Genomic DNA, 20,148 nt, shown 5'->3' with positions numbered 1-20,148 from the left:
GGCGGAGGTTGTCGTGAGCTGAGATCGGGCCACTGCACTCCAGCCTGGGAGACAGAGCGAGACTCCGTCTCAAAAAAAAAAAAAAAAAAAAAAAAAGTAAGAGAAATGCAAATTAGACTGGATTACTCTCCCTCGAGGAAGCAACTGAAATAAGAGAAAACCCTCAAAAAATCAAGCAGGTTTATCTGAAAGCTGAGCCGCACACGTAAGGAGATCAAAGGATTAGTCTAATAGCATCCTTTTGAGCTGGGACAGAGTTTGCCGTTTCTATGAAATGACCATGATACAGGTCTCTGAGGAAGCATCGGGCAAAATCAAATTTACAACCTGTCCCTGCCCCTGCCCCCGAAAGCCCACACACCTCATCCCGCTGGTCACGCAGGGTCCCGCTGAAGTGGGACTGCAAAGCCACCTCTGTGCTTTTCCCAGCCTACCCTGCCAGTGCTGCCTCACCCCGTCCCGGGCACCTTTTCCCAGCCTGCCCCGCCACTGCCGCCTCACCCCATCCCGGGCACCTTTTCCCAGCCTGCCCCGCCACTGCCGCCTCACCCCGTCCCGGGCACCTTTTCCCAGCCTACCCTGCCAGTGCCGCCTCACCCCATCCCGGGCACCTTTTCCCAGCCTGCCCTGCCAGTGCTGCCTCACCCCATCCCGGGCACCTTTTCCCAGCCTGCCCTGCCAGTGCTGCCTCACCCCGTCCCGGGCACCTTTTCCCAGCCTGCCCCGCCAGCACCGCCTCACCCCGTCCCGGGCACCTGGCCGCCCCTCCCACCACCACACCCCCGGCTCCCTCGGGAGACTACAAGGCTGCATTTCCGGGGGCTTCCACGCTGCCGGGGGTGCTTCGAAGAGTTCCCTGGGGACACGGGGACGGCGGGCTGCTCCCAAGTATCCCAAAGACACCAGCAACCCTCGCTCACTCGGCCACGGCAGGACATTGGTCCAGCTTTGGAATCTGACCTTTGATGCAGAACAGGTGACTACGCTGTTTCGGGTCTCGCCAGGCCCATTTGGCTCACCTGAGTGTTAGGCTAACACTGCAGAACAAGGCAGGCAAAAGCCCTCATCTACAAAAGCCCCATACCTGGACTTCAAGGAAATGTCACTGAAACACAAGCCCCTCTCGGTGCTGCTTGTGGTACTGGCGGCCTTACGGTGTCGGGAGAGGCCCCGCGGGGAAGCGGCTGCTCTGGGGTCTGGCTCCATCCTTCCAGATCCCCAGGCACAGAGGCGTCATCCAGGCACAGCACAGACCTATTTCTGAGCTTCCTAGGAGTCAATGACATTGTTATTTACTGTCCAACTTATGTATTCTTCTCCCTTTCATACCCTTCTGTGCTGTACTATATTTAACACTTTAAAAGTAAGTTAGGGAGACTGGAGAAAGCCTGAGAGAGAGCTACTAGAAACGGGGACAGGCTGGAGGAATGGGGTTTGCGCTCAGGGCAGCATGGCCAACAACAAGCTGAGGCCAGGGCAGTGAGTCCAAGACCCTGCAGCCACTCGGCTGGCTTCCACTGGACACTGTGCCCTTGACAGCCAAGGGCATCTGCTCTTCTGCCTTGTGGAATCTCTGCAGAGCTCATTACATACACACGAATGCAGATCTCCCATGGTTAAAACTGGCAACAATCCCCTTAATAGCTTCAGCTGGGCTACATTTGATTTTTTTTTTTTTTTTAATTCCAGATAAAAGGCCAGGCACGGAGGCTCATGCCTGTAATCCCAGCACTTTGGAAGGCTGAGGCAGGTGGATAACCTGAGGTCAGGGGTTCAACAGCAGCCTGGCCAACATGGTGAAACACCGCGTCTACTAAAAATACAAAAATTAGCCAGGTGTGGTGGCAAGCGCCTGTAACCCCACCTACTCGGGAGGCTGAGGCAGAAGAATCGCTTGAACCTGGGAGGCACAGGTTGCAGTGAGCTGAGATTGCACCACTGCACTCCAGCCTGGGCAACAAGAGTGAAACTCCGTCTCAAAAACAAACATTCCAGATAGAATGTGGAAGCGGCAGCATCAGGCCTGCCCTCCCACTGCTGGAGGCACGGCTGCTCTGTCAGGCTGCTCATGAGCAAGGCTTCCTCATTCCCACACATGGACCTTTCCATTCAGAGACAGCATTGTCTGCCTTTCAAACCCTTCCTTTCCAGCACTAATTACAAATAACAATTTAATGGCACAAAGCAAGCTTGTCCAACCCATGGCCCGTGGGCCGCATGCAGCCCAGGATGGCTTTGCATGAGGCCCAACACACATTCGTAAACTTTCTTAAAACATCATGGGCCGGGCGCCGTGGCTCACGCCTATAATCCCAACACTTTGAGAGGCCGAGGTGGGCGGATCACCTGAGGTCAGGAGTCCAAGACCAGCCTGGCCAACATGGCAAAATACAAAAACTAGCTGGGTGCAGTAGTGCACACCTGTAATCCCACTTACTCAAGAGGCTGAAGCAAGAGAATCGCTTGAACCCAGGAGGCAGAGGTTGTGTGTGGTGAGCCGAGATCGCACCACTGCACTCCAGCCTGGGCGACAGAGCAAGATTCCGTCTCATAAAACAAAAAAAATTATGAGATTTTTAACGTGTGGCCCAAGAGAATTCCTCTTCTTCCAGTGTGGCCCAGGGAAAAGATTGGACACCCCGGCATAAAGCCTTCCTCCCATTCTGCAGTGGCGTGGGATCAGGGAAGGGAAACTCATTTTCATCCTACTGTTGTGGGGAACCATTCAGTACTTCCTACAGGGCAGGAGGACGCCAACATGCGACCACCTTCCTCCCCTCGCCAACTTCCAACTCCCGCCCTGCCCAGGCGCCCCCTAGGCTCCCGGAGGCCGCTCCGCGCTGCTGTTGCCGCAGGCTGAAGGGACACAGGTTTAGAGGCCCCTCCTTGTAGGACTTCTGAGCCTCACCCCCGAGCCCTCGTAAGATACCTGTGGGGCTGATCTCAAAGAAATCTCCACATCTAATTCAGAACCATCATCTCACCAGGACCCAGCGGCCCTGCTCCTGCCTGGGTGCTGTAGCCATGATGGCACCACAATGGTCCAAGTGACCACCACCTTTGCTAGAACGGCTTCATGCATACAGCACCAGGCACAACCACGTCTCCAAGTGCCCGTGACTGTTCACCATATCAGCCCTCAGCAGGGCAGCAGGGGACAGCGGCACCATGAATCTCTCCTCAGGCAAGTGACCGTGCCATACCCCCAGGGGGCACAATGCCCATTCCCAGCCTCCCTGAGCACAACTGCCGTCCTGATGCTCTGAAAGGGATGATATCTTGCTTTTTACTACTGGCCTGGGGGCCAGAAGCAGGGGCTCAGGCCTAGAGTCCCAGCACTCTGGGAGGCTGACTCGGTGAATACCTTGAGACCAGGTGTTCAGGACCAGCCTCGGCAACATAGCGAGATCCTGTCTCTATAAAAAAAAACAAAACCTAGCTGGGCGTGGTGGCTCACGCCTGTAATCCCAGCACTTTGGGAGGCCAAGGAGAGTGGATCACCTGAACTCAGGAGTTGAAAACCAGCCTGGCTAATAGGGCGAAACCCCATCTGTACTAAAAATACAAAAATTAGCCAGTCGTGGTGGCGCATGCCTGTAATTCCAGCCACTCAGGAGACTGAGGCAGGAGAATCGCTTGAACCCGGGAGGCGGAGGTTGCAGTGAGCCAAGATCCTGCCACTGCACTTCAGCCTGGGTGACAGAGTGAGACTCAACAACAACAAAAAAAGACTGCCTCTGGAGTGAATACCAGGCTTTTGGCCTTTCCTCTCCCATCGCCTCAGCGACTGCCGCTGGAGTGATAACCAGGCTTTTGGCCCCTCCGCCTCTATCTCCTCAGTGACTGCCTCTGCAGTGAACACCAGGCTTTTGGCCTTTCCTCCTCCATCTCCTCAGCGGTTTTTCTTGTGAAGGTCTGGTCTGCTGGGCTCTAGGAGATGGCCACCTCACGGAAAGCACTGTGGTCCTGTCTGCTAGCATGGCTTCCCGAAGTTATACGTTCATTTATTAAAGATGTCTCAAGAAAATGGACAAAATAGGGCCAGGTGTGGTGGCTCATGCCTATAATCCCAGCTCTTTGGGAGGCTGAGGTGGGCGGATCACGTGAGGTTGGGAGTTCGAGACCAGCCTGACCGACATGAAGAAACCCTGTCTCTACTAAAAATACAAAAATTAGCCGGGCATGGTGGCACATGCCTGTATTCCCAGCTACTCAGGAGGCTGAGGTAGAAGAATCCCTTGAACCCAGGAGGCAGAGGTTGCTGTGAGCCAAGATCACGCCATTGCACTCCAGCCTGGGCAACAAGAGTGAAAATCTGTCTCAAGAAAAAAAGAAAAAGAAAAAAGAAAAAAGTTCACTTTTGTAGCCACCAGAGAAAAGAAAAAAAAAAAGAAAATGAAACCCACTGTGTCTGGGCCACCCTGCAGGAGTGTGAAGCAGCGTCCACCCCAAGCCATGGCACTGAGAGGAGGAAGACAGAAAGGGTATCACATTCGGAGCCTCTAAGTCCTGACTCCAGCTATTCACACCGAGAGGAGGAAGACAGGGTGTCACACTCGGTCACTCTAAGTCCTGGCTCAGCTATTCACACCGAGAGGAAGAGGACAGGGCGTCACACTCGGACCCTCTAAGTCCTGGCTCAGCTATTCCCACTGAGAGGAGAAGTACAGGGCATCACACTCGGACCCTCTAAGTCCTGACTCAGCTATTCACACTGACAGGAGAAGGACAGGGTGTCACACTCGGACCCTGTAAGTCCTGACTCAGCTATTCCCACTGAGAGGAGAAGGACAGGGTGTCACACTCGGACCCTCTAAGTCCTGGCTCAGCTATTCCCACTGAGAGGAGAAGTACAGGGCATCACACTCGGACCCTCTAAGTCCTGACTCAGCTATTCCCACTGAGAGGAGAAGGATAGGGTGTCACACTCGGACCCTCTAAGTCCTGGCTCAGCTATTCCCACTGAGAGGAGAAGTACAGGGCATCACACTTGGACCCTCTAAGTCCTGACTCAGCTATTCACACTGAGAGGAGAAGGACAGGGCGTCACACTCGGTCACTCTAAGTCCTGGCTCAGCTATTCCCACTGAGAGGAGAAGTACAGGGCATCACACTTGGACCCTCTAAGTCCTGACTCAGCTATTCACACTGAGAGGAGAAGGACAGGGTGTCACACTCGGACCCTCTAAGTCCTGACTCAGCTATTCCCACTGAGAGGAGAAGTACAGGGCATCACACTTGGACCCTCTAAGTCCTGACTCAGCTATTCCCACTGAGAGGAGAAGGATAGGGTGTCACACTCGGACCCTCTAAGTCCTGGCTCAGCTATTCCCACTGAGAGGAGAAGTACAGGGCATCACACTTGGACCCTCTAAGTCCTGGCTCAGCTATTCCCACTGAGAGGAGAAGGATAGGGCGTCACACTCGGACCCTCTAAGTCCTGGCTCAGCTATTCCCACTGAGAGGAGAAGGACAGGGCGTCACACTCGGACCCTCTAAGTCCTGGCTCAGCTATTCCCACTGAGAGGAGAAGGACAGGGCGTCACACTCGGACCCTCTAAGTCCTGGCTCAGCTATTCCCACTGAGAGGAGAAGGACAGGGCGTCACACTCGGACCCTCTAAGTCCTGGCTCAGCTATTCCCACTGAGAGGAGAAGGACAGGGCGTCACACTCGGACCCTCTAAGTCCTGGCTCAGCTATTCCCACTGAGAGGAGAAGGATAGGGCGTCACACTCGGACCCTCTAAGTCCTGGCTCAGCTATTCCCACTGAGAGGAGAAGGATAGGGCGTCACACTCGGACCCTCTAAGTCCTGGCTCAGCTATTCCCACTGAGAGGAGAAGGACAGGGCGTCACACTCGGACCCTCTAAGTCCTGGCTCAGCTATTCCCACTGAGAGGAGAAGGATAGGGTGTCACACTCGGACCCTCTAAGTCCTGGCTCAGCTATTCCCACTGAGAGGAGAAGGACAGGGTGTCACACTCGGACCCTCTAAGTCCTGGCTCAGCTATTCCCACTGAGAGGAGAAGGACAGGGTGTCACACTCGGACCCTCTAAGTCCTGGCTCAGCTATTCCCACTGAGAGGAGAAGGACAGGGCGTCACACTCGGACCCTCTAAGTCCTGGCTCAGCTATTCCCACTGAGAGGAGAAGGACAGGGCGTCACACTCGGACCCTCTAAGTCCTGGCTCAGCTATTCCCACTGAGAGGAGAAGGACAGGGTGTCACACTTGGACCCTCTAAGTCCTGGCTCAGCTATTCCCACTGAGAGGATAAGGACAGGGTGTCACACTCGGACCCTCTAAGTCCTGACTCAGCTATTCCCACTGAGAGGAGAAGTACAGGGCATCACACTTGGACCCTCTAAGTCCTGACTCAGCTATTCACACTGAGAGGAGAAGGATAGGGCGTCACACTCGGACCCTCTAAGTCCTGGCTCAGCTATTCCCACTGAGAGGAGAAGGACAGGGCGTCACACTCGGACCCTCTAAGTCCTGACTCAGCTATTCCCACTGAGAGGAGAAGGACAGGGCGTCACACTCGGTCACTCTAAGTCCTGGCTCAGCTATTCCCACTGAGAGGAGAAGTACAGGGCATCACACTTGGACCCTCTAAGTCCTGACTCAGCTATTCACACTGACAGGAGGAGGACAGGGCGTCACACTTGGTCACTCTAAGTCCTGGCTCAGCTATTCAACTAATGACACGTCCGATACACAGCTTTAGAGAAAGGGAACACATCGCTTCTAACACTTCCTGACATTTCTTCTAACTCCTGACATTTTCAGAAGCACGGGATGTTCACTGCAACAGCTGCTTCCAGCCGAGAAAGGGGCCGCCCTTTCTAACTTTTTAAAAGGCTTAGCCATCTACCAAACGGGATTTTAAGGATAAAGGGATTTCATGCCACATTTCTTTCATAGAAATACATAAAATTACAAATAAAATTCAAAGCCCAGCCTTTCAGGGCAGGGACCCAGGTGATGCTGCGGCATCAGATGCTCTGGCTGCCAAATGAGCAGGGGAGAGAGGCAGCCAGGTGACATAGCAGGGATAGGTGACGTAGCAGGGACAGGTGACGTAGCAGGGAGATGTAGCCAGGATGGCTTCTCCCGGAGGCAGCCCCAGGCCACCAGACATGGGTGGCTGCACCATGGTAGCAGGCTGCAGTCACCCTGGCCAGAGCTGACAAAGTGGCTGGAAAATGAGGGGAGAAACTCTAGAAAGGAGCAGGCACAGAGAAAGGACATCCCCGTCCAGCACATAAACGCTCCCCGCGTCCCTGTCTGACCCTGAGCTGATGACACAGCGTCCCCAGGGGCCCAGCAGAAATGGACGGCTGAAGACCGAGAACACTGAGCAGAGACCGCGGCTGCTGCTCCCCACCTGAAAGAGTCTGGAGTTTGAACCTTCACAAGTTAGAGGCTGAAAAACACCGCGGGCTTCCCAGGAACATCCAGAAAAACCACACCTTCGCAGATCCAAGACTAAGCATGTGTCAGGCCGAAGAAAAAGCCAGACAGACCTTCCCTAACAGCATCAACACTGAGCCTCTTCAGGGTGATCCGCAGGAATTCAGCCTGCGAGAACAAAGCCCAACACTCTTCAGGGGAAGACAACAGAATCCAACAGAATTCAGTCTCTACCATATAAACAGTATACAAACTAAAATTCCAACAGACAATCAGGAAGTACCGGACGTGTGAAGAAGGGTAACAGGATCCATGCTGAAGGGAAAAAGTAGCCAAAAGAAGTAGATCCTGAGGCTGGGCACAGTGGCTCACACCTGTAATCCCAGGCGGGCAGATCATGAGGTCAGGAGATTGTGAACATCCTGGCTAACACGGTGAAACCTCCTTTCTACTAAAAATACAAAAAATTAGCCAGGCGTGGTGGCATGCACCTGTAGTCCCAGCTACTTGGGAGGCTGAGGCAGGAGAATCACTTGAACCCGGGAGGCAGAGGTTGCAGTGAGCTGAGATCGCGCCACTGCACTCCAACCCTGGGCGACAGAGCAAGATTCCATCTCAAAACAAAACAAAACAAAAAAACAAAGAATTAGCCAGGTGTGGTGGTGCACACTTGTAGTCCCATCTACTTGGAAGGCTGAGGCAAGAGGATCGCTTGAACCTGGGAGGTGGAGCTTGCAGTGAGCTGAGATGGTGTCACTGCACTCTAGCCTGGGGAGCAAGACTCCGTCTCCAAAAATAAAAAAATAAAAAAAAAAAGAAGATGGAGCCAAGATGGCCGAACAGGAACAGCTCCGGTCTACAGCTCCCAGCCTGAGCGACACAGAAGACGGGTGATTTCTGCATTTCCGTTTGAGATACCGGGTTCATCTCACTAGGGAGTGCCAAACAGTGGGTGCAGGACAGTTGGTGCAGCGCACTGTGCGCGAGCCGAAGCAGGGCGAGGCATTGCCTCACTCGGGAAGCGCAAGGGGTCAGGGAGTTCCCTTTCCTAGTCAAAGAAAGGGGTAACAGACGGCACCTGGAAAATCGGGTCAGTCCCACCCTAATACTGCGCTTTTCCAACGGGCCTGGAAAACGGCACACCAGGAGATTGTGTCCCGCACCTGGAACGGAGGGTCCTATGCCCACAGAGTCTTGCTGATTGCTAGCACAGCAGTCTGAGATCAAACTGCAAGGCTGCAGCGAGGCTGGGGGAGGGGCACCTGCCATTGCCCAGGCTTGCTTAGGTAAACAAAGCAGCCAGGAAGCTCGAACTGGGTGGAGCCCACCACAGCTCAAGGAGGCCTGCCTGCCTCTGTAGGCTCCACCTCTGGGGGCAGGGCACAAACAAAAATTCAGCAGGAACCTCTGCAGACTTAAATGTCCCTGTCTGACTGACAGCTTTGAAGAGAGTAGTGGTTCTCCCAGCACGCAGCTGGAGATCTGAGAACGGACAGACTGCCTCCTAAAGTGGGTCCCTGACCCCCGAGCAGCCTAACTGGGAGGCACCCCCCAGTAGGGACAGAATGACACCTCACTCGGCCAGGTACTCCTCTGAGACAAAACTTCCAGAGGAACTATCAGACAGCTGAATTTGTGGTCTCACGAAAATCCGCTGTTCTGCAGCCACCACTGCTGACACCCAGCCAAACAGGGTCTGGAGTGGATCTCTAGCAAACTCCAACAGACCTGCAGCTGAGGGTCCTGTCTGTTAGAAGGAAAACTAACAAACAGAAAGGACATCCACACCAAAAACCCATCTGTACATCACCATCATCAAAGACCAAAAGTAGATAAAACCACAAAGATGGGGAAAAAACAGAGCAGAAAAACTGGAAACTCTAAAAAGCAGAGCACCTCTCCTCCTCCAAAGGAACACAGTTCCTCACCAGCAACGGAACAAAGCTGGACGGAGGATGACTTTGATGAGCTGAGAGAAGAAGGCTTCAGACGATCAAACTACTCCGAGCTACGGGAGGAAATTCAAAACAATAGCAAAGAAGTTAAAAACTTTGAAAAAAAATTAGACGAATGGATAACTAGAATAACCAATGGAGAGAAGGGCTTAAAGGAGCTGGTGGAGCTGAAAGCCAAGTTTCGAGAACTACGTGAAGATTGCAGAAGGCTCGGTAGCAGATGTGATCAACTGGAAGAAAGGGTATCGCTGATGGAAGATGAAATGAATGAAATGAAGCGAGAAGGGAAGTTTAGAGAAAAAAGAATAAAAAGAAATGAACAAAGCCTCCAAGAAATTTGGGACTATGTGAAAAGACCAAACCTACGCCTGATTGGTGAACCTGAAAATGATGGGGAGAATGGAACCAAGTTGGAAAACACTCTGCAGGATATTATCCAGGAGAACTTTCCCAATCTAGCAAGAGGGGCCAACATTCAGATTCAGGAAATACAGAGAACGACACAAAGATACTCCTCGAGAAGAGCAACTCCAAGACACGTAATTGTCAGATTCACCAAAGTTGAAATGAAGGAAAAAATGTTAAGGGCAGCCAGAGAGAAAGGTCGGGTTACCCACAAAGGGAAGCCCATCAGACTAACAGCTGATCTCTCGGCAGAAACTCTACAAGCCAGAAGAGAGTGGGGGCCGATATTCAACATTCTTAAAGAAAAGAATTTTCAACCCAGAATTTCATATCCAGCCAAACTAAGCTTCATAAGTGAAGGAGAAATAAAATACTTTACAGACAAGCAAACGCTGAGTGATTTTGTCACCACCAGGCCTGCCCTAAAAGAGCTCCTAAAGGAAGCACTAAACATGGAAAGGAACAACCGGTACCAGCCCCTGCAAAAACATGCCAAATTGTAAAGACCATCGAAGCTAGGAAGAAACTGCATCAACTAATGAGCAAAATAACCAACTAACATCATAATGACAGGATCAGATTCACACATAACAATATTAACTTTAAATGTAAATGGGCTAAATGCTCCAATTAAAAGACACAGACTGGCAAACTGGATAAAGAGTCAGGACCCATCAGTGTGCTGTATTCAGGAAACTCATCTCATGTGCAGAGACACACATAGACTCAAAATAAAGGGATGGAGGAAGATCTATCAAATAAATGGAAAACAGAAAAAGGCAGGGGTTGCAATCCTAGTCTCTGATAAAATAGACTTTAAACCAACAAAGATCAAAAGAGACAAAGGCCATTATATAATGGTAAAGGGATCAATTCAACAAGAAGAGCTAACTATCCTAAATACATATGCACCCAACACAGGAGCACCCAGATTCATAAAGCAAGTCCTGAGTGACCTACAAAGGGACTTAAACTCCCACACAATAATAATGGGAGATTTTAACACCCCACTGTCAACATTAGACAGATCAACAAGACAGAAAGTTAACAAGGATATCCAGGAATTGAACTCAGCTCTGCACAAAGTGGACCTAATAGACATCTACAGAACTCTCCACCCCAAATCAACAGAATATACATTTTTTTCAGCACCACACCACACCTATTCCAAAATTGACCACATAGTTGGAAGTAAAGCTCTCCTCAGCAAATGTAAAAGAACAGACATTATAACAAACTGTCTCTCAGACCACAGTGCAATCAAACTAGAACTCAGGATTAGGAAACTGACTCAAAACCGCTCAACTACATGGAAACTGAACAACCTGCTCCTGAATGACTATTGGGTACATAATGAAATGAAGGCAGAAATAAAGATGTTCTTTGAAACCAACGAGAACAAAGACACAACATACCAGAATCTCTGGGACACGTTCAAAGCAGTGTGTAGAGGGAAATTTATAGCACTAAATGCCCACAAGAGAAAGCAGGAAAGATCCAAAATTGACACCCTAACATCACAATTAAAAGAACTAGAAAAGCAAGAGCAAGCACATTCAAAAGCTAGCAGAAGGCTAGAAATAACTAAAATCAGAGCAGAACTGAAGGAAATAGAGACACAAAAAACCCTTCAAAAAATTAATGAATCCAGGAGCTGGTTTTTTGAAAAGATCAACAAAACTGATAGATCGCCAGCAAGACTAATAAAGAAAAGAGAGAAGAATCAAATAGATGCAATAAAAAATGAAAAAGGGGATATCACCACCGATCCCACAGAAATACAATCTACCATCAGAGAATACTACAAACACCTCTATGCAAATAAACTAGAAAATCTAGAAGAAATGGATAAATTCCTCGACAAATACATCCTCCCAAGACTAAACCAGGAAGAAGTTGAATCTCTGAACAGACCAATAACAGGTTCTGAAATTGTGGCAATAATCAATAGCTTATCAACCAAAAAGAGTCCAGGACCTGATGGATTCACAGCCAAATTCTACCAGAGGTACAAGGAGGAACTGGTACCATTCCTTCTGAAACTATTCCAATCGATAGAAAGAGGGAATCCTCCCTAACCCATTTTATGAAGCCAGCATCGTCCTGATACCAAAGCCTGGCAGAGACATAACCAAAAAAGAGAATTTCAGACCAAGATCCTTGATGAACATTGATGCAAAAATCCTCAATAAAATACTGGAAAACCGAATCCAGCAGCACATCAAAAAGCTTATACACCATGATCAAGTGGGCTTCATCCCTGGGATGCAAGGCTGGTTCAACATAGGCAAATCAATAAATGTAATCCAGCATATAAACAGAACCAAAGACAAAAACCACATGATTATCTCAATAGATGCAGAAAAGGCCTTTGACAAAATTCAACAACCTTCATGCTAAAAACTCTCAATAAATTAGGTATTGATGGGACCTATCTCAAAATAATAAGAGCTATCTATGACAAACCCACAGCCAATATCATACTGAATGGGCAAAAACTGGAAGCATTCCCTTTGAAAACTGGCACAAGACAGGGATGCCCTCTCTCACCACTCCTATTCAACACAGTGCTGGAAGTTCTGGCCAGAGCAATCAGGCAGGAGAAGGAAATAAAGGGTATTCAATTAGGAAAAGAGGAAGTCAAATTATCCCTGTTTGCAGATGACATGATTGTACATCTAGAAAACCCCATCGTCTCAGCCCAAAATCTCCTTAAGCTGATTAGCAACTTCACCAAAGTCTCAGGATACAAAATCAATGTACAAAAATCACAAGCATTCTTGTACACCAATCACAGACAAACAGAGAGCCAAATCATGAGTGAACTCCCATTCACAATTGCTTCAAAGAGAATAAAATACCTAGGAATCCAGCTTACAAGGGATGTGAAGGACCTCTTCAAGGAGAACTACAAACCACTGCTCAATGAAATAAAAGAGGATACAAACAAATGGAAGAACATTCCATGCTCATGGGTTGGAAGAATCAATAAAGTGAAAATGGCCATACTGCCCAAGGTAATTCATAGATTTAATGCCATCCCCATCGAGCTACCAATGACTTTCTTCACAGAATTGGAAAAAACTACTTTAAAGTTCATATGGAACCAAAAAAGAGCCCGCATCGCCAAGTCAATCCTAAGCCAAAAGAACAAAGCTGGAGGCATCATGCTACCTGACTTCAAACTATACTACAAGGCTACAGTAACCAAAACAGCATGGTACTGGTACCACAACAGAGACATAGATCAATGGAACAGAACAGAGCCCTCAGAAATGATGCCACATATCTACAACTATCTGATCTTTGACAAACCTGACAAAAACAAGAAATGGGGAAAGGATTCCCTATTTAATAAATGGTGCTGGGAAAACTGGCTAGCCATATGTAGAAAGCTGCAACTGGATCCCTTCCTTACACCTTATACAAAAATTAATTCAAGATGGATTAAAGACTTAAATGTTAGACCTAAAACCATTAAAATCCTACAAGAAAACCTAGGCAATACCATTCAGGACTATGGGCAAGGACTTCATGTCTAAAACACCAAAAGCAATGGCAACAAAAGCCAAAATTGACAAATGGGATCTCATTAAACTAAAGAGCTTCTGCACAGCAAAAGAAACTACCATCAGAGTGAACAGGCAACCTACAGAATGGGAGAAAATTTTTGTAACCTACTCATCTGACAAAGGGCTAATATCCAGAATCTACAATGAAGTCAAACAAATTTACAAGAAAAAAACAAACAACCCCATCAAAAAGTGGGCAAAGGACATGAATAAACACTTCTTAAAAGAAGACATTTATGCAGCCAAAAAACACATGAAAAAATGCTCATCATCACTGGCCATCAGAGAAATGCAAATCAAAACCACAGTGAGATACCATCTCACACCAGTTAGAATGGCCATCATTAAAAAGTCAGGAAACAACAGGTGCTGGAGAGGATGTGGAGAAATAGGAACACTTTTACACTGTTGGTGGGACTGTAAACTAGTTCAACCATTGTGGAAGTCAGTGTGGCGATTCCTCAGGGATCTAGAACTAGAAATACCATTTGACCCAGCCATCCCATTACTGGGTATATACCCAAAGGACTATAAATCATGCTGCTATAAAGACACATGCACATGTATGTTCATTGCGGCACTACTCACAATAGCAAAGACTTGGAACCAACCCAAATGTCCATGAATGACAGACTGGATTAAGAAAATGTGGCACATATACACCATGGAATACTATGCAGCCATAAAAAATGATGAGTTCATGTCCTTTGTAGGGACATGGATGAAACTGGAAAACATCATTCTCAGTAAACTATCGCAAGGACAAAAAACCAAACACCGCATGTTCTCACTCATAGGTGGGAATTGAACAATGAGAACTCATGGACACAGGAAAGGGAACATCACACTCTGGGGACTGGGGTGGGGTGGGGGGAGGGGGGAGGGACAGCATTGGGAGATATACCTAATGCTAAATGACGAGTTAATGGGTGCAGCAAACCAACATGGCACATGGATACATATGTAACAAACCTGCACATTGTGCACATGTACTCTAAAACCTAAAGTATAATAATAAAAAAAAAAGAGATAAAAAAACTAAATAAAATGAACAAAATAAAAAAATAAAAATAAATAGGTTATAGCCAGGAGCAGTGGCTCATGCTGGTAATCCCAGTACTTTGGGAGGCCAAGGAAGGTGGGTTGCTTGAGTCCAGGAGTTCAAGACCAGCCTGAGAAACATAGTGAAACCCCATCTACAAAAAAAAAAAAAAAAAAAGCTGGGCATGGTGGTACACATCTGTAGTCCCAGCTACTCAGAAGGCTGAGGCAAGAGGATCGCTTGAGCCAAGGAGTTTGAGGCCAGCCTGGGCATCATGGTGAAACCCCAGCTAAAAAGTTGGCCGGGCGTAGTGGCCAGTGCCGGTAGTCCTAGCTACTCTGGAGGCTGAGGGAAAATCACCTGAGCCCAGGAAGTCAAGGCCGCATTGAGATGTGATCACAACACTGCTTCTTAGCCTCGGTGACAGAGAGTGACCTTGTCTCAAAAAAGAAAGCAAAAGGAAAGAAGGAAGGAAGGGAGGGAGGGAGGGAAGGAAGGAGGAAAGGAAGGCAGGCAGGCAGGCAGGCTGGCCAGAAGATGATGGAAAGACATCTTTAAACTGGTGAATGATAAAAAGTGACAACCCAGGCTTGGCGCAGTAGGTCACGCCTATAATCCCAGCACTTTGGGAGGCCGAGGCAGGTGAATCACCTGAGGTCGGTCAGGAGTTCAAGACCGGTCTGGCCAACATGGCAAAACCCCGTCTCTAATAAAAAATACAAAAAATTAGCCGGGCATGGTGGTGTGTGCCTGTAATCCCAGCTACTCAGGAGGCGGAGGCAGGAGAATCGCTTGAACCAGGGAGTCGGAGGTTGCAGCGAGCCGAGATGGCACCACTGCACTCCAGCCTGGTGACAGAGCGAGACTTGGTCTCAAAAAATAATAAATAAATAAATAAATAAATAGGCCGGTGTGTTAGCTCATGCCTGTAATCCCAGCACTTTGGGAGGCCCAGGAGGGTGGATCACTTGAGCCCAGGAGTTCAACACCAGCCTGAGCAACATGGCGAAACCCCGTCTCTACCAAAAATACAAAAATTAGCTGGGTGTGGTGGCACACACCTATAGTCCCAGCTACTCAGGAGGCTGAGGCAGGAGAATTGCTTGAACCCGGGAAGTGGAGGTTGCAGTGAGCTGAGATCGCGCTCACTACACTCCAGCCTGGAAAACAAGAGCGAGATTCTGTCTCAAAAATAAAGGTGAAAGAGGGACATTACAGACAAACAAAAACAGAGAATTCATGGCCAACAGACCTATATGAAAAAGAAAAGCTAAAAGTACATCTTCAGGTTGAAGAAAAACAAGATTTGAACCACACTATGAACCACCTTGACCTAATGACATTACTGAATAAAACTCTTTTCAAGTGTGTATGCAATATTCACCACGAAGAGTATATACATGATCATAAAACACATCTTTTTGTTTTTTGAGACAGGGTCTCATTCTGTTGCCCAGGCTGGAGCACAGCAGCGTGATCACAGCTCGCTGCAGCCTCTACCCCTGGGCTCCAGTGATCTGGCTAATGAACAAAACATTTTGGCCAGGCACAGTGGTTCATGCCTGTAATCCCAGCACTTTGGGAAGCTGAGGTGGGTGGATGGCCTGAGCTCAGGAGTTTGAGATCAGCCTGGCAACACAGCGAGACCCTCTCTCTACGAAAAATATAAAAATTAGCCAAGCATGGGGGCACGTGCCCATAGTCCCAGCTACTTGGGGTGCTGGGGCCAGAGGATTGCTTGAGCCTGGGAACTTGAGGCTGCAGTGAGCTGAGGTCACACGTCTGTACTCCAGCCTGGGTGACAAAGTGAAACCCTTTAAAAAAAAAGTTTTTTGTTTTTTTTTTAGACAGAGTCTCGCTCTGTAGCCCAGGCTGGACTGCAGTGGTGTAATCTCGGCTCACTGCAAGCCCCGCCTCCTGGATTCATGCCATTCTCCTGCCTCAGCCTCCTGAGCAGCTGGGACTATAGGCACCTGCCATCATGCCTGAGTAATTTTTTGTATTTTTAGTAGAGAAGGGGTTTCACGGTGTTAGCCAGGATGGTCTCGATCTCCTGACCTCGTGATCTGCCCACCTTGGCCTCCCAAAGTGCTGGGATTATAGGTGTGAGTCACCATGCCTGGCCGAAATAAATCTTAATCAATGTAAAAGAACTGAAATCAGAGTATACTTTCTAAGCATATTGGAGTTGAATTAGAAATCAGCTGTGGTAGGAAATCTAGAAAATCAACTGGGTGCAGTACCTCACACCTGTCATCCCAGCACTTTGGGAGGCCAAGGTGGGCAGATCACCTGAGGTCAGGAGTTCCAGACCAGCCTGACCTAAATGGTGAAACCCTGTCTTTACTGAAAATACAAAATTAGCTGGGCGTGGTGGCACATGGCTGTAATCTCAGCTACTTGAGAGGCTGAGGCAGGAGAATCTCTTGAACCTGGGAGGTGGAGGTTATGGTGGGCCAAGATTGTGCCATTGGATTCCAGCCTGGGCAACAAGAGCGAAACTCTGTCTCAAAAAAAAAGAAAAGAGGCCAGGTGCAGTGGCTCATGCCTCTAATCCCAGCACTTTGGTAAGCTGAGGCAGGAGGATCACCTGAGGTCAGGAGTTCAGGACCAGCCTGACCAACATGGTGAAACCTTGTCTCTACTAAAAATACAAAAATTAGCTGGGCATGGTGTCATGTGCCTGTAATCCCAGCTATTTGGGAGGCTGAGGCAGGAGAATCACTTGAACCTGGGAGGCGAAGGCTGCAGCGAGCTGAGGCTGCACCAGTGCACTCCAGCCTGGGTGACAGAGTGAGATGCTGTCTCAAAAGAGAAAAGAAAAAAAAAAACAAATGAGAGCAGTGGCTGTCCATGGGGCAGGGGACCAGTGGAAGGGGACATTGAGTGGCGCTTCTGCAGGGATTGAAATGGTCTCATGACTAGGTTCATGCATTCATCAAAACTCACTACATTTTATGGTGAAGACTGAGGCACTTTGCTGTACATACAGTTTACCTCAATTACCAAAAAAGACCAAAAGGACACACAGCAAGTGTTCACGGTCATTATCTTTGGGTGCAGGATTATAGATTTTTTTTGCCTTTAAACTTTCATTTCCTCTATAAATTTTTTTTTTTTTTTTTTTTTTTTTTTTTTTTATTATACTTTAGGGTTTTAGGGTACATGTGCACAATGTGCAGGTTTGTTACATATGTATCCATGTGCCATGTTGATTTCCTGCACCCATTAATTCGTCATTTAGCATTAGGTGTATCTCCTAATGCTGTCATTTCCTCTATAAATTTCAGCATTAAGTAGCTGTTTGTTTGGAAGTATACTTTTTAAAAAAAAAAAAAAAGTATTTTTCTGGCCAGGTGCGGTGGCTCACACCTGTAATCCCAACACTTTGGGAGGCCAAGGCAGGTAGATCACTTGAGGCCTGGAGTTTAAGACCAGCCTAGCCAACATGGCGAAACCTCTTCTCTCCTAAAACACCAAAAAATAGCTGGGCGTGGTTGCACACACCTGTAATTCCAGCTATCTGGGAAGCTGAGGCACAAGAATCGCTTGAACCCAGGAGGCGGAAGTTGCAGTGAGCCGAGATCACACCACTGCACTCTAGCCTGGGTGACACAGCAAGACCATCTCAAAAATATATATATCTTTTTCTTTATTTTTTTCCTTTTTAATTTTTTTTTTTTTTTTTTTGAGACAAGGTCTCATTCTGTTGCCCAGACTAGAGTGCAGTGGTGTGATCACGGCTCACTGCAGCATCAACCTCCTAGGCTCAAGCCATCCTCACATTTCAGCCTCTTGACTGGCGTGTCACCACACCTGGCTAATTTTTGGGTTTTTTTTTTTCTTTTTTTTTTTGAGACAGAGTCTTACTTTGTCACCCAGGCTGGAGGGCAGTGGCGTGATCTCGGCTCACTGCAATCTCCACCTCCCGGGTTCACGCCATTCTCCTGCCTCAGCCTCTCCGAGTAGCTGGAACTACAGGCGCCCGCCACCACGCCCGGCTAATTTTTTGTATTTTTAGTAGAGACGGGGTTTCACCGTGGTCTCGATCTCCTGACCTCGTGATCCGCCCGCCTCGGCCTCCCAAAGTGCTGGGATTACAAGCGTGAGCCACCGCGCCCGGCCTAATTTTTTGTATTTTTAGTAAAGACAGGGTTTCACCATGTTAGCCAGGATGGTCTCGATTTCCTGACCTTGTGATCCGCCCGCCTTGGCCTCCCAAAGTGTTGGGATTACAGGCGTGAGCCACCGCGCCCGGCCTTTTTGTTTGTTTTTTTGAGAGAGTTTTGCTCTGTCGCCAGGCTGGAGTGCAGTGCCCCGATCTCAGCTCACTGCAACCTCCGCCTCCTGGGTTCAAGCGAGTCTCCTGCCTCAGCCTCCTAAGTAGCTGAGACTACAGGCGCCCACCACCACACCCAGCTAATTTTTACATTTTTTTTGTAGAGACAGGGTTTCACCATGTTGTCCAAGCTGGACTCAAACTCCTGGGCTCAAAAGATCCTCCCACCTCAGCCTCTCAAAGTGCTGAGATTACAAGCGTGATCCACTGTGCCCAGTGAAAAAGTATTTTAAAATTATCTTTGTCTTCAGGAGTAGAAACACTTTTCTTCCTTGAAAGAAAATTAAGGCTGGGTCCACTGGCTCACGCCTGTAATCTCAGCACTTCGAGAGGCTGAGGCAGGAGGATCTCTTGAGCCCAGGAGTTTGAGAACACCTTGGGCAACATGGCAATACCCAGTCTCTACAAAAAATAAAAAATAAAAAAATAAATTAGGCAGGCGTGGTGGCATGCGTCTGTATTTCCAGGACTTTGAGCCTACAATGAGCCATGAGCCTAGGCCACAGAGTGAGACCTTACCTCTTAAAAAAAAACAAAAAACAAACAAAAAAACAAACAAAACTAATCACATATTCATCAGTCATTTAAAAAATTAAGAATCTAAAAAGCTCTTCTGCTCGCCTGTCACCATTAAGACATGCTTTTCCTCCCGCTTTGCCGTCTGCCATGATGGTGAGACTTCCCCAGCTATGTGGAGCTGCAGTGTCGCTGCCATCACCTCAACAGTCATTGAGTGGTGTTGCTGTTGTTTGGAGCTGCCGCATAACTAAAGACCATGCATTCCTCCTACGGAAGGCTTCTGGACAATCACCACTACAGGTCCTGGGGAAACTACACAAACCCCTAACATTGAATACGGCCTGGGATGAGAATCACTGTTCGTTATGTGCTTGTCTAGTAGAATCTGTAACTAACCCCTAACATTGAATACGGCCTGGGATGAGAATCACTGTTCGTTATGTGCTTGTCTAGTAGAATCCGTAACTAACCCCTAACATTGAATACGGCCTGGGATGAGAATCACTGTTCGTTATGTGCTTGTCTAGTAGAATCTGTAACTAACCCCTAACATTGAATACGGCCTGGGATGAGAATCACTGTTCGTTATGTGCTTGTCTAGTAGAATCTGTAACTAACCCCTAACATTGAATACGGCCTGGGATGAGAATCACTGTTCGTTATGTGCTTGTCTAGTAGAATCTGTAACAAACTCCTAACATTGAATACGGCCTGGGATGAGAATCACTGTTCGGTGTGCACTTATCTAGTAGAATCTGTAACAAGTACCTGATGCGCACTGAATGACAGAAAAATTAAAAAATTAAAAAATAAGGCCGGGCACAGTGGCTCACGCTTGTAATCCCAGCACTTTAGGAGGCCGAGGCGGGCGGATCACAAGGTCAGGAGATCGAGACCATGGTGA

General features: G+C 48.3%; 1 protein-coding gene across 4 annotated transcripts in view; it reads right to left on the bottom strand.

The window, feature by feature from the left end:
- Positions 1–20,148, bottom strand: part of DEAF1 (DEAF1 transcription factor) — a 64,082-nt gene that overhangs the window by 18,379 nt on the left and 25,555 nt on the right. The gene's annotated exons all lie outside the window — the stretch shown is intronic.

The sequence above is a fragment of the Symphalangus syndactylus genome, chromosome 21, assembly GCF_028878055.3.
Source record: "Symphalangus syndactylus isolate Jambi chromosome 21, NHGRI_mSymSyn1-v2.1_pri, whole genome shotgun sequence".
Lineage (NCBI taxonomy): Eukaryota > Metazoa > Chordata > Mammalia > Primates > Hylobatidae > Symphalangus > Symphalangus syndactylus.
Note: the sequence above shows the minus strand (reverse complement) of the source record. Positions and strands in the feature narration are given on the sequence as shown.